A 15198-nucleotide genomic window follows, 5' to 3' on the forward strand; every position below is an offset into this window, starting at 1 on the left:
GCCAACAGGTGAGTTGAATTCTGCTAACGGCATTTCCCTGGGGAAGGAGGCTGAGCAATCCAGGCCTCACCAAGCAGAGGGTCACTTCCAGGAAGGGGAGAGCCTGACAGAACCCCTGGGAGTCTCCCAAGGCTGCAGCGACAGAACCGGAGACCTGAGGAGCCTCCTCCACAGTTCTGTCCTCAAGATGTTAGTCAAATGTTGAAGTTACACGGGATGGAGGCTAAAAAGCTCTGCTAAAAACCTTAAGAAAATGGTTAAAATGGTACATTTTATGTATATTTTACCACAATAAAAAAAAGTTTTTTTTAACAGTTTTCGACAGACTATTGTTGGTGCTAAAGAGATGCTCAGGACTTACCCTTACTCTTAGTTGAAACCAACTAACTTACCAGATTAACTAACTACCTACCAGACTCTTAGTGGAAAGGCCTGGCGGGCTATGATGTAGGAACAGGGGCTGTTTTTTTTTTTTAATTAATTAATTTATGGCTGTGTTGGGTCTTCGTTTCTGTGCGAGGGCTTTCTCTAGTTGTGGCAAGCAGGGGCCACTCTTCATCGCGGTGCACGGGCCTCTCACTATCGTGGCCTCTCTTGTTGCGGAGCACAGGCTCCAGACACGCAGGCTCAGTAGTTGTGGCGTGTGGGCCCAGTTGCTCCGCGGCATGTGGGATCTTCCCAGACCAGGGCTCAAACCCGCGTCCCCTGCATTGGTAGGCAGATTCTCAACGACTGCTCCACCAGGGAAGCTCTTTAACGGGTTTTGTTTTGTTTTGTTTTGTTTTTGCGGTATGCGGGCCTCTCACCGCTGTGGCCCCTCCCGTTGCGGAGCACAGGCTCTGGACGCGCAGGCTCAGCGGCCATGGCTCATGGGCCCAGCCGCTCCGCGGCATGTGGGATCCTCCCGGACCGGGGCATGAACCCGTGTCCCCTGCATGGGCAGGTGGACTCTCAACCACTGCGCCACCAGGGAAGCGCCAGGGGCTGTTTTGATAGGGGCTGTCAGGGAAGGCCGGGCTGAGAAGATCAGAAGGAAGTGAGGAGGTGAGCTCAGGAATATCTGAGGAGGAGCTTTCCAAACAGAACAGCAACTTAAAGGCCATGAGGTAGGAGCATGTTGTTAGCACACTGAGTCTTCATCTGGAGCGCAGCAAACCAGGACTCTGGTGGGAGGTGTGGTCAGAAAGAAAGGCAAGGCCGAGAAGATGTAGTGCCTTGTGCCCAGAAAGGACTGGGTTTTAGGCTAAGTGATATGGGGAACTGTTAAGGGGAGGAGAGGGGATTTGATGTGGCCTGTTTTAAAAGGATTATTCAAGCTGATGTGAGAAAGGGCTGAGATAATAGGGGGGCCGAGGTGGGAGCAGAGAGTCGTAGATTACTGCAGCTGTCCTGTGAACGACGGTGGTTTGAGAGGGTAGCCGTGGAGTTGGTTATTTGAAGGTCGAGCATCAGTAGGATTCACTGGGTAATTGTAAAGGGTCTAAGGGAAAATGAAGGGTTAGGGTCACTCCAGAGTCTTTGGCTTGTGCAGCTAGGTGAACAAGGAAGAAGCAGATTTGCAGTGGAGCAACAGGAATTTGCTTTGGACCCGTTAAGATTAAGATGCTTAGCAGGCTTTCAATCTTAATTCCAAGATTAAGATGCTTAGCATGAGGCAGAGAACTGAATATGTGACTCTGAAGTTCAGGGGAGAGGCCGAGTAGGTGATATCAATTTGGGAGTCCAACCTCTAGGTGTTACTTGAAACAACTGACGTGCACGAGATTACCAAGGTTTGACTGTAGATAGAAACAAGAAGAGATCCGGAAGCTTGAGGTAGGTTAGGGTGACATGAATCTGTACTCACAGAAGCATCTGGGTGAGGAGGGTTGACTGCAGTTTGGGCTTCTAGTAACAGAGGTACTGGGTTTTAGGGCATGTTGGCAGGAATCCTCATGGCCTTTTAGAGCAGGTGGCCAATCAGTGGTAGGTATAGCCTCCTTCTTGGCCTCACCGGTCAGGAAGTTTGTGTCAGGAAGGGGGGATGTTGGGAGTGGAAGGTGGTCCACCTGGGGCAGACTGAGCTCTGTGCGTGCTTCCCAACCATGAAGCATAACGGCTTCAGAGCCCAAGGGCCAGGCTCCCTACGGGCCGCCGTCTGGCCCCTCTGGATCACCGCAGGCTGCACGAGAACAGTGCACAACAGGATCCGGCACAGCAGAGCTCCCCAGTAGATGCAGTTTTCACAAGGGCTGTTTGTGTGCAGTCCGGTCAGTCACCCTTGTGTGAGTGGAAGGTGACAAGATGAGTTGCAGTCTCATGCTGCTGAGCCGGTCGCCGGTCCTGTTTCATTACATCCACGTGCATGTCTACCCTTACTCTGCCCCTAGTTTGTGTTGACGTTACTGTTTAACTCTCAAGGAACAACTGCATTTCCTTTCCTTTCAAGTTCTCAAACAGGACCTCACTGTGTCCCCCCAAGTCCTGTCAGCTCGTTTGAAAGGGTTTTTCGGGCATCTCCAAGGGTCCTCAGCCAACTCTGCCCATGAAATTAATAATAATAAAGCCAGACACGGTGCCAGGATGGGAGACACCCAAGAGGACAAGCTTGGTGACTTCTATATATACACACAAACGACAGCAGAAGAGAGACACATCTTTTGGAATTGGATTAGACTTACTTGGTAAAACCTGGAGTCACGCTTCCTATTTTCTAATGCTTGTTCTTGAAAGAGTTACTAGAGCAGCATTGAATCATTTTCATAAACCGGGCCTTTCTGCACTTTTCACATTACCCTGTAATCAAACACCCTCCCCTCCAGTCTCCGGCACACCCTCCCCTATGCAGCTGCTCTGAGTGTGGGACAGGCCAATGACAAGGGTTCCATGTTGGGGCCTCAGAGGTGCACGGCGCTTCTACACAGAGCCACGCTAAGAGGAGGCAGGGGCTTACCCAATCCCCATCTTAAGGCAGCTTTGGGTGTGGATTCATTATGCTTGCAAAAGGGGCACCCAGAGAATGTGCAGCAGGAAAGATACTCAGGGCACAACACAGTGCCTTAAATGTGGAAGGATTTAATACACGTTTGTTGAATGAAAAAAGGATAAGTGAGATTGAGAACCAGAAAAACTGGTACTTGCTAGGCTCTGCCACCACTTCACAGTGTGCAAGTCTCTTTGCATTTGGGGGCTTTAGGGTCCTCACCTGTAAAACGAGAGGATTGGACAATATGACCTTCATCAGCTAGCTTCATCAGCTTCTCACAATTAGATGATTAACCCCTTTCAGGAGGGCAGACTGGAGAACAGTTAAACGCATGGCCTTCAGAGCCAGGCAAGTCAGGACAGGAATTCCAGCTCTGTCACTTAGGGTATGACACGGCTAGTGCACTCAAATTCTCCAAGCTTTCTGCACCTTCAAGTAACAAGGTTATTGTGGGGATTGAATGAGATGCTACAGGAACTTATTACAGAGCCTGGTATATAGTAACTGTTCACTTACTGATAGCTGTTATCATTAGTGTCAGTATTGCAGAGATGGTGGTGATGAATCAGAAAGAAAGCCTCTTGGAGAAGTCGGAATTTGAGCTGAGCCCTAACAACTAGGTGGGATTTAGAGAGACCCAGGGGGCAGTAAGGTGGGAGAGAGGGGCTCATAAAGGGCAAGGGTCATATAGAGGCGGTAGAACAGGAGGGATATTTCAGGCAGTGGTGGGAGCTGCAAGGAGAAGAGAATTACCCGGTAGGAGAGACCAGGGAAGTCACAGCCCATAGGGCACACACGGGTGCTTACATGGGGATCTCTAAGGAAAACTGCACATAGGAGGCTCCATGACCCCAGCACTCTTTCTAAGCCCCTGGATCCTCCCTACTGCCTAAACGTTCAAACTCTGGACGAGGGATACAGAGCAGCTGTCACTTCTAGGCCATAGAGTCATTTCAAATGCTGTCATTTTTCAAAAGGGAATTTAATTCTGTAAGTTTTATTCCATAGATATTAATTGACCTTATTTGCTCATACTGAAGTCAGCAGAGACTAGAGGCAGAAGTGGAAAAGCCTTCCCAGTCCCAGATGAAACCCAAAAGACCAAATTAGTACTTTTAGAAGAACACCCACAAAGGGATTTTCCAAAACGTGCACCACCTTGTTTTATAATTCAGGGCTTGAAAGAGAAGCCAGGTTGCCTGTCGCAGCACACAGAAGGCTGATAGCTCAGCTCATGAGTGTGCATTTCAGGGACAAGGTGTCTGCTGGGTAGCACCACCTGCACCCCAACTTACTTTCCTGGGCACCCCATTCGTTCCAGACAAGAGGGCTAGCCAGGTCAACCTGACACGGCTGCTGAATTATCTAGACGCTCCCAGCACACCCCACCCTCTCTCCCTGTGCAGAAAAGCCTCCTTAATCAAGAAAACTACAGAGGGAGGCATGTCGAGGAGACTTCCCCCCAAACTACTAAAACATGACCTACTTAAGTAACATCCAAACACCTGCAAGGGAGAACAGTGTGGAAATGTTAGAGATGGGATCACCCATGACATCAGCTGTGTAAATTGAGGACGTACACCATGGTTCTCTTTGTCCTTTGACAACGTAAACATTGCATGTTTTTCATTCATTAGAGACTGAAATAAAAACCTACAGCCTAAGACTGAAAAAAAAAAAAAAAAACCTACAGCCTTCGTCTCACGAGGAGATAAACCACTGCTGTGTAGATTTTGTCTCCCTCGTCCAATCGTTCTATCGTCCAATTCCTCTGACTTGTTCTCAGCTGAGGAGACCCCTGATGTAACGTCAGGGGCTCCAGAACCACCCCCAGTTGCCTGTGATCCTAACGAAATGCTCCTCATCACAGAATCATTTCTTCATGGTCAGGTTTCCTACAGAACTCCAGGAGGCTCCTGTTCAAAGGTGAACACGCCTACCCACAGCACTGAACACTTTAATGGTCATTCTCACCTGTGCAGCAATTCATTTCTCAGGTAGCCAGCCGCCAAGTTGGAAAAGGAGAACAGGGTCTTGGGGAAGGGTTTTCTGGAACATGAAATGTTGAAGAGAAGAGTCCAAGGTACAATGTACTCCACACAGAGCAGAGAGCTCAGCCATTGCCCAGGAAAGTCAGCAGAGTGGAGTCTGTTGGGCATCCCAGAGTTTGTTCCTTTGGGTTCCTAGAGATGTATTTCCATGCAGTGAGCGCAGCAATGGTGGTGGCAGGCTTGCTCTTTCCACACCTGTTCTTTAAAGCTACACCGCACAACAGGGGCCCCTCTTGTGTGACCTTGGGCAGCAGGAAGCCCAGAGCACCTGGGATATTGGGAACAAGACACTGAAGAGAATGTTTCATGATGGTTCCTGCTGGCTCCTGGTTTTGATATTTCATCTGGGTGGAAATTGTGCACATCTATGGGGACTTTTGAATAAACATGCCTCAGCTGTCCGTGTTGCTGCACCAACCCTGACAGGTTTAATGCTAAAAAACAAAATCTGAGAAGCTCTACTTCAACTGGTAGAGGTGTGATATGGTATGGTCCATAGCCCCTAGGGGGTCCTTTGATGTCCTTTTCATAATAATACTAACATCATCTGCCTTTTTCTCTGTGTTGGCATTTTCACTGAGAGCACAAAACTGGTGCTAGGTAGGTAGGTAGGTAAAACCGGTGCCCTAACACAGTCAAGGCAGTATTCTTCACTGTATTCCTCACTGCCAGACACCGGCAGGGAGAAAAGCCATTTCCACTTAGGAATGTCCTTTCTGAAGCAGTAAAAAAAATATTAATTTTATTAAATATTAACATCTTTTTAATATTCTGCATAGGGATGGTTGTCTTGAGGCAAAGCGCCTGTACAGCTGAGTTGCAAGCTGAACCAGCCGCAATGCATGGGATGCCATTGCAAAAGGAGGAAGGACAGAAGTGATTATTCAGACTCGACTACTCGGCAGACATTTTCTCAAAAATTAATGAAGTAAGCCTGTCACTGCAAGGAAAACAAATGTCCATATTTGTTGCCAGTGACAAAATTTAAGCTTTCAAGTACAAATTAACATTTTGGAAAGCCGGTACTGCTACTTAAAGACTTCTCTGATGAGGTCGGTGATGGTGTAGATGGATGTGATCTTTTTTATCTATACTGAAACACGTTTCAGTATAGATAAAAAAGATCTAAATACCTCAGCTGAATCGATATTTTTCAAATGACCAATGATTTGTTATGAACCATGCATGGGTAAAAGAACCAAACTGAAGATAGACCTATGGATTTTAATACAGCAGGGTACAAAAAGAAATTCATTGATATGGTTTCAGATTCCTCGCCATAACTGACCTTTAAGAAACTACCACTTGGGGCTTCGCTGGTGGCGCAGTGGTTGAGAGTCCGCCTGCCGATGCAGGGGACACGGGTGCGTGCCCCGATCCGGGAAGATCCCACATGCCGCGGAGCAGCTGGGCCTGTGAGCCATGGCCACGGAGCCTGTGCTCTGCAACGGGAGAGGCCGCAACAGTGAGAGGCCCGTGTACCGTAAAAAAAAAAAAAAGAAAGAAAGAAACTACCACTTGTCGAGTACTGATATAGCATCAAAGACTCATATCCAAAATTATCTGGAAAAAATCTATTTAAAACACTGTGAGACCCAATTTTCATCCTATACCTCACCAGAACAATATATCACAAACAAATTAACGCATAAGCAGACATGAGAATCCAACTGTCCTCTGCTAAGCCAAACATTAAAGAGATTTGAAACTTCTCTTCTCACTAAGTTTAGTTTTTGGAGATATATCGTTATTTTTCATGAAAATTTTATATTTTACATCAAAATGGGTTTATTTTTGTTATTTTTAGAAGAATTAGTAAGTATTTAAAATATATTACTTTTAATTTCTAATATGGTAAATATCAATCAATATAATCCACATTAACCGAAGCATAATTTTTAAGTAAGTTAAAGGGGTCCTGACACCAAAAAGTTCGAGAACTGCAGGTCTGGTGAGGACTTTGGGTCGAATCAGCCGAGGCCCCAGTCATGACTCTGCTACTAATGAGCTATGGGATCAGGTGAGGACCATGTGGCTGGTCCTCAGTTACCTACATATGTAAGAGAGCAAAACTATTCCTCCCTCATAGGCTTGTTACGCACATGAAACAAAGCAAAGTAATCTGCCTCATGTCTGGCACATAGTAGGAACTAAAAAAAAATTAAAAATTTAGTTTCTTTCCTATAAAGAGATTTTATTTCCAGTATGTAAGACTTCTCTTTTCGTAGGTCTAAAGTCACAATCTTTTTAATGCTTTGAGGATCATCTGCTAGACAATTTCAAGACCTCCAAGAAAGGAAATCTCTTCATATGAGATTTTAGGAGCTGGAGGGCCATTAAGGGCTGCAAGTCTCAGGTTCACATTAGCTACAGATTAGTTCACCAACCTGCAAAGAACACAGCATCTACTCTAGGGACTTCCCTGGCGGTCCAGTGGGCAAGACTCCATGCTCCCAATGCAGGGGGACCGGGTTTGATCCCTGGTCAGGGAATTAGAGCCCACATGCCGCAACTAGGAGTCCACATGCCACAACAAAGATCCCATGTGCTGCAACTAAGACCTGGAGCAGCCAAAATAAATAAATAGATAAATAAATATTTAAAAAATACAATAAAATAAAAATTATTTTAAAAATAATGTCTACTCTAGGATGGGGTGGAGGGATTAGGATGGGGTGGAGGGAGGGTGGCGGGACTAGAAAGGGAAAAGTAATCTGCTTTAGGGGGAAAAATTATGCAGGTGAGTACGTCCAAGCCAATGTATAGGAAGAGGGTGATCTGACGTGTGGCATCCCATAAGAGAATTGAAAGTTTGGCCCGGAGTTTTCCTGGACTTATGGTTTTTAAAGAAAATGTTGTGCTATGATTCACGTTCTTTTAATGAAAATTTTGGGGACTTCCCTGGCAGTCCAGTGGTTAAGACTCCACACTTCCAATGCAGGGGGCCGGGTTCAATCCCTGGTTGGGGAACTAAGATCCCACATGCTACACGGTGTGGCAAAAAAGAAAAAAAATAAATTTAATTTAAAAAAATAAAATTTTACTGATATAAGTGTGGATTCACAGGCAGTTGTGAGAAATAATACAGAGATCTCATGAACACTTCACCCAGTTTCCCACAGTGGTAACATCTCACAAAACCATAGCTCAATATCACAGCCAGGATACCGCCTTCAATACCACTCACCCATCTTACATCTCCCCAGTTTCATCTATACACCTTTGTGTGTGTGTGTGTGTGTGTGTGTGTGTGTGTGTGTGTGTGTTTAGTTCTATACAATTTTATCACACGCTCAGGTATCCACCACAGTCACCTGACAACTGTTTTCCATTTCTAAGCTTTTCTCATTTCAAAAGTGTTACATAAGTAGCATCATACAGCATGTCGTATTTTGGGATTGACATTTTTCACTCAGCATTAATTCATCCAAATTTGTTGCACGCATCAATACTTCATTCCTTGTTATTGCTGACTGCTGTTTCACAGTGTGGACGGACCGCAGTTTGTTTATCCTGTCGAAGGACATCTGGGCTGTTTCCAGTCTGGGGCTATTACAAATAAAGCTGCTATGAACGTTCACATACTGATTTTGTGTGAACACAAATTTTCATTCCTCTGGGAAAATGCCCAGGAGTGTCATTACTGGATAGTACGGTAATAGCATGATTCATTTTATAAGGAACTGCTAAACTGTTTTCCAGAATGGCTGTAGCGTTTACATTCTCAGCAGCCACGTATGAGTGATCAGTTTCTATACCTCCTTGCCAGCAGCACCGAACACCAAATTGTTGTCACTATTTTTTATTTTAGGCACTCTGATAGATACGTAGTGATATCTCATTACTGTGGTTTTAATTTGCATTTCCTTGAAGGCTAACGATGCTGAACATCTTTTCATGTGCTTATTTGCCATCTGTATATCATCTGTATTCAGAAACATCTCTTCTTATCTTTTGCCCATTTTCTGATTGGATTTTTTTTTTAACTGTTGAAAATGGTTTGTATTGGGGCTTCCCTGGTGGCACAGTGGTTGAGAGTCCGCCTGCCGATGCAGGGGATGTGGGTTCGTGCCCCAGTCCGGGAAGATCCCACATGCCACGGAGCGGCTGGGCCCATGAGCCATGGCCGCTGAGCCTGCGCGTCTGGAGCCTGTGCTCCAAAACGGGAGAGGCCCGCGTACCACAAAAAAAGAAAGAAAGAAAGAAAGAAAATGGTTTGTATTGAAGTGGAAATCCGCTTACTTATGTCCATAGGAAGCCCATCTTGCAAAATGTATTTAAGTGGAAGTTAGCTTTACCCCGCAGCAATTTCAGAGGTGCTAAGGGTTGTTTATGCCCACCTGGTAAGTAGCAGTTTTTAAGATAGGGTCAGAAAACGATAAAGCACATTGAGTCCCTAGATGCTTAGATGTTCCTGCTTTCTGGCGACACACACACACACACACACACACACACACACACACACACACACACACACACACACACACACACACACACACACACACACACACACACACACACACACACACACACACACACACACACACACACACACACACACACCCCCCCTGCTGATTTATACACATTTTTCTGACCAAAAGGGTGCCAATCCCAGTATGAGCTGCCTCAGGTGGAGACATGGACTGAAGGGGCTTGTTTCCATCTAGAGCACCTGCCTGTTCCACAGTGATGGTCTTGAGGACCACCTGGGCACAACTGAGAGGGTTACCCAGGCTGATTACTGGCTCCATCTATAGATACTGGGCCCAGAACAGACTCAGCTTCCAGAGAGTCACATGGCCAGGGGGGTGTGGGCAAGAATTAAGCAATGGACTGCAAATGCCTCTAAACTGGGGGGTTGGAGGATAGGACTTGGAGAGCAGGCGGTGTGGACGAAGGTGGCTGCTGTGTATTATTCGACCTTAGTCAGCAATCCCAACATTTCAGTCCTCTGCCCCTACCTACCTTATCAAGGCTCTTAACATATCAGCACCAGCCAGCACTCCACAACTTGGAAAGCTTTTCTAAGCCTAACAAAAGACTTTAAAAATTTATCTGGAAGTGCTCTTCATTTCAAGCTTTGATTCCACTGTCTGCACATCCTTTCATGGTCGCATAAAAAGACTCGTCGCACTGACCTTGCCCTGCTGAACACGGCTCTACCACTTGCTCAGAGGAACTGAACATGTCTGTTTTCTCCTTCAGAAAAAAAAGACAAAACTTTTCCCATTTCCATTTTCTCTTCAGTTCCTTTTAAAGGATAAGCTGACAGTGAAACACATTGATTGGATACGTTATTTTTAACTGAATTTTTAATAGCACATAATATGTTCCATCTGAGAAAAGGCCGATGGCATTGTCACCAACCAGGCACAGATCGGGATGGATTATTTCCAGCATTTAAAAAAAAAGTTTACTTAGATCACATTGCACTGGTCACTCAGTGTCATTGGCATTTCCTGACGCTGAAGAGGGGCCAAGCCCTTAGCTGCTCCTCTCATCCCTTGAGGCCACTTGCCTCTCACAATATCAAAGACCTTTTGCTCACCACACCCCCACCCCTCCGTGGCTTCTGCCAACAGTTTCAGGGTGGCCGTGGAGCGGGGGCATGGTGGTTCCCGTCGTGCAGACAGTTCACAGTGAACCTAAGCCAGCCATTGGCGAAGGCATTAGGGGGTGTCACGCATCAACAGGCAAGCTTTTGGCTTCTCTGGGTACTGTTCCCAAAGCACACAGCCTCTCGTTTGAGAAGAGGGAGCAGAAACAGCCAGCAAGCATTTAGGGAGGACAAGAGATAAGATGGTTCTAGGGCCCCCATGTTGACCCACCCAGCTCTCATCTGCCCTTCAGGGGCTCCAGAATTCAAGACATCCATAAAAAGGAAGGAAAGAACAGTTACGTGTACACCCATGCTCATAGCAGCATATTCACAGCAGCCAAAAAAGGTGGAAACAACCCAATCGTCCCCAGATGGATGAACAGATAAACAAAATGTGGGGTATAACTGCAGGTGGGAATGTAATTTGGGGCAGCCACTATGGAAAACAGCATGGAGGTTCCTTAAAAAACTAAAAATAGGGCTTCCCTGGTGGCGCAGTGGTTGAGAATCTGCCTGCCAATGCAGGGGACACGGGTTCGAGCCCTGGTCTGGGAAGATCCCACATGCCGCGGAGCAACTAGGTGCGTGAGCCACAACTACTGAGCCTGCGCATCTGGAGCCTGTGCTCTGCAACAAGAGAGGCCGCGATAGTGAGAGGCCCGCACACCGAGATGAAGAGTGGCCCCCGCTTGCCACTAGAGAAAGCCCTCGCACAGAAACAAAGACCCAACACAGCAAAAATAAATTAAATAAATAAACTCCTACCCCAACATCTTCTTTAAAAAAAAAAAGAGAGTTATCACATGATCCAGCAATCGCACTCCTGGGTATATATCAGAAAAGATGAAAACTTAAATTTGAAAAGATACATGCACCCCAATGTTCACAGCAGCACTATTTACAATAGCCAAGACATGGAAACGACCCAGGGCCCATCAACAGAAGATTGGGTTAAGAAGATGCGCTGTAGGGCAGAGTCAAGATGGCTTACTAGGAGGAGACAGAATTCGCATCTCCACACAACTAGGGCACCCACCAGGCACCGGTGGGGGACCACGGACACCTAAGGGGATAGGAGGAACTCCCAGTGACCGGGTAGGATGTGGGGCATGGGGGAGAGTGAGGTGAGGAGGAGAAGTGGAGGCAGGACGGGACTGGCCCCCGCTGAGGGGCGGCTGGGGGAGGGGAAGGGATCCCACGCCCGAAAGGGGAAATTGGGGAACCACCGGGTTTTCTCTGCCCCCCTGGGCCCCCAGGAGCCTGCTGAGATCCCAGGCCTGGTCCTCTGCCCACCTAGGACCCGGGTCCTGAGGGGGTGGGAAGGAGGGAAGGGGGAGCCAAAGTAAAGACTGGACCTCTGGGACCAGCACCCCTGACGGGTGGCTGGGGGAGGGGAGGAGTTCCTACACCCAGTAGGACCCACCCACAGTTAGGAGTCCAGTGGCAAAGGGGGAGACCCTGTGGGAGGCAGTGGAGGAGGGTGCGAAAGAACGGAAGGGAATGGGACCAGCACTTTCCCTGTCCACTTAGGCACTGGGAAGCCTGTTGGGCTCCCGGCCTAATCCTCTGCCCTCGGAGTCTCCCTCCCGCCGCAGAGAGTCCAAGCCCCGCCCCTACACCCCCAACCAGGGCCCCACCTCTACACTCGGAGACCCCCCTCTGAGACCCCCGCCAACGATTGGGGCCTAAACCCCACCCACACACCCTCACTCAGCACCCTACGTCCAAACTCCAGAACTCCACACTCCAAAGGCCCTCCTTTCCACCCGCTGCTGCTCCCCTTCTGCGCAGGTCCTAATGAGAGGTCCCGCCCCACGCTTGAACGTCGCCCCACCTAGGCCCCGCCCTATGGTCAAACGTCACCCCACTCCACCCTACACCCAGCCCCTGCCTAAGTTCCACCCCTTGCCTAAACTCCGCCCCCATAGCATAGGCTTTTTTTTCTTTTCTTTTTTCCTCTTTTACATTGGGGTTCTGTTTTACCTGGTTGATTCATTGTTTTTGATTCTTTTCTATTTTTATTTTTCCTAATAAATCTTTTATTTTTCGAATTTTATTTTATTCTTTATACTTTGTTAGTAATCTCTCCTTTTGGCTCCCCCCCCTTTTTATTTTTTTTTTCCTGTTGTGGTTTTATTTTACCTTGTTGCAGTTGTTTCAATTATAGTTTTATTTTTCCTAATATATTTTTTATCTTTCTAATTTTATTTTGTTTTTTATTCTTTGATATTGTACTGCTCCTTTTTTTCTTTCTTTCTTCTTTTTTTTTCTACCATGCCACGAAGCTTGTGGGATCTTGGTTCCCAGGACGGAGGTCAGGCCCGAGCTCCTGTGGTGGGACCTCCAAGTCCAAACCGCTGGACTAAGAGAGAACCTTAGACCCCAGGGAATATCAGAGTGAGGCCTCCCGGAGGTCCTCATCTCAGCACCACGACCCAGCTCTATCCAACTGCCTGCAAACTCCAGTGCTGGACGTCTCAGGCCAAACAGCCAGTAAGGTTGACAGGAATACAGCATCACCCATCAAAAAGAAAAAAAATGAAACGACAAAAAAATTTGTTACAGACGAAGAAGCAAGGTAAAAACCTTCAAGACCAAATAAATGAGGATGAAATAGGCAACCTATCTGAGTAAGAATTCAGAGTAATGATAGTAAAGATGATCCAAAATTTTGGAAACAGAATGGAGAAAATACAAGAAACATTTAACAAGGATCTAGAAGAACTAAAGAGCAAATAGTGATAAACAACACAATTACTGAAATTAAAAATACTCTAGAAGGAATCAATAACAGAATAACTGAGGCAGAAGAACGGATAAGTGAACTGGAAGATAAAATTGTGGAAATAACTGCAAGGGAGCAGAATAAAGAAAAAAGAATGAAAAGAATTGAGGACAGTTTCAGAAACCTGTGGGACAACATTAAACGCACCAACATTTGAATTATAGAAGTCCCAGGAGAAGAATAGAAAAAGAAAGGGTCTGAGAAAATATTTGAAGGGATTATAGTGGAAAACTTCCCTAACATGGGAAAGGAAATAGTCAATCAACTCTAGGAAGCACAGGGAGAGGGAGTACCATACAGAATAAACCCAAAGGGAAACATGTCAAGACACATGTTAATGAAACTATCAAAAATTAAATACAAAGAAAAAATATTAAAAGCAGAGAAGAAAAACAACAAATAACATACAAGGCAATCCCCATAAAGTTAACAGCTGATTTTTCAGCAGAAACTCTGCAAGCCAGAAGGGAGTGGCAGGACATATTTAAAGTGATGAACGGGAAAACCTACAACCAAGATTACTCTACCCAGCAAGGATCTCATTCAGATTCAACAGAGAAATTAAAACCTTTACAGATAAGCAAAAGTTAAGAGAATACAGCACCACCAAAGAAGCTTTACAACAAATGCTAAAAGAAATTCTCTAGGCAGGAAACACAAGAGAAGGAAAAGACATACAATAACAAACCCAAAACAATTAAGAAAATGGTAATAGGAACATACATATCGATAATTACCCTAAATGTAAATGGATTAAATGCTCCAACCAAAAGACATAGACTGGCTGAATGGACACAAAAATAAGACCCATACATATGCTGTGTACAAGAGACCCACGTCAGACCTAGGGACACATACAGACTGAAAGTGAGGGGATGGAAAAAAGATATTCCATGGAAATGGAAATCAAAAGAAAGCTGGAGTAGCAATTCTCATATCAGACAAAATAGACTTTAAAATAAAGACTGTTACAAGAGACAAAGAAGGACACTACATAATGATCAAGGGATCAATCCAAGAAGAAGATATAACATTTGTAAATATTTATGCACCCAACATGGGAGCACCTCAATACATAAGGCAAATGCTAACAGCCATAAAAGGGGAAATCGACAGTAACACAATCATAGTAGGGAACTTTAACACCCCTCTTTCACCAATGGACAGATCATCCAAAATGAAAATAAATAAGGAAACACAAGCTTTAAATGACATATAAAACAAGATGGACTTAATTGATATTTATAAGACATTCCATCAAAAAACAACAGAATACACTTTCTTCTCAAGTGCTCATGGAACATTCTCCAGGATTGACCATATCGTGGGTCACAAATCAAGCCTTGGTAAATTTAAGAAAATTGAAATTGTATCAAGTATCTTTTCTGACCACAACGCTATGAGACTAGATATCAATTACTGGAAAAAAAATCTGGAAAAAATACAAACACATGGAGGCTAAACAATACGCTATGAAATAACCAAGAGATCACTGAAGAAATCAAAGAGGAAATCAAAAAATACCTAGAAACAAATGACAATGAAAACACGACGACCCAAAACTTATGGGATGCAGCAAAAGCAGTTCTAAGAGGTAACTTTATAGCGATACAATCCCACCTCAAGAAACAAGAAACATCTCAAATAAACAACCTAACCTTATGCCTAAAGCAATTAGAGAAAGAAGAACAACAAAAAAAAAAAAACTCCAAAGTTAGCAGAAGGAAAGAAATCATAAAGATCAGATCAGAAATAAATTAAAAAGGAATGAAAGAAACAATAGCAAAGATGAATAAAA

General features: G+C 45.4%; 1 long non-coding RNA gene across 1 annotated transcript in view; it reads right to left on the reverse strand.

Annotated features, from left to right (window-relative positions):
• The window catches only part of LOC109549203 (uncharacterized), a 99946-nt gene that overhangs the window by 7469 nt on the left and 77279 nt on the right, over nucleotides 1-15198 (reverse strand). The window lies entirely within an intron of this gene.

The sequence above is a fragment of the Tursiops truncatus genome, chromosome 13, assembly GCF_011762595.2.
Source record: "Tursiops truncatus isolate mTurTru1 chromosome 13, mTurTru1.mat.Y, whole genome shotgun sequence".
NCBI lineage: Eukaryota > Metazoa > Chordata > Mammalia > Artiodactyla > Delphinidae > Tursiops > Tursiops truncatus.